The sequence below is a fragment of the Sinocyclocheilus grahami genome, unplaced genomic scaffold, assembly GCF_001515645.1.
Source record: "Sinocyclocheilus grahami isolate Dianchi unplaced genomic scaffold, SAMN03320097.WGS_v1.1 scaffold216.1, whole genome shotgun sequence".
Taxonomy (NCBI): Eukaryota; Metazoa; Chordata; class Actinopteri; order Cypriniformes; family Cyprinidae; genus Sinocyclocheilus; species Sinocyclocheilus grahami.
The window spans coordinates 230,169-230,416 of NW_015505395.1; the positions used below are offsets into that span (position 1 = coordinate 230,169).

The following is a 248-nucleotide window of genomic DNA, read 5'->3' on the forward strand; positions in this document are numbered from 1 at the left end:
TGATCTGAAACATTAAAGTGTGACAAACATGCAAAAAAATAAGAAATCAGGAAGGGGGCCAACACTTTTTCACACCACTGTATATATTTACCTGACCCTTTTAAACTTAATTACCACTTGTCAACCTGTATTTTGCTGAATAATCACATATTTCTGTCTTTATGGTTTGTTTTGAGATGTTTAGACTTAAATTCCTTATTTTACTGTGTTTGTACACACACACACACACACACACACACACACACATA

The 248-nt window shown here is 33.5% G+C and overlaps 1 protein-coding gene across 1 annotated transcript in view; it reads right to left on the reverse strand.

Moving 5' to 3' along the window:
* Positions 1 to 248, reverse strand: part of LOC107596265 (NAD-dependent protein deacetylase sirtuin-6-like) — a 30,809-nt gene that overhangs the window by 29,885 nt on the left and 676 nt on the right.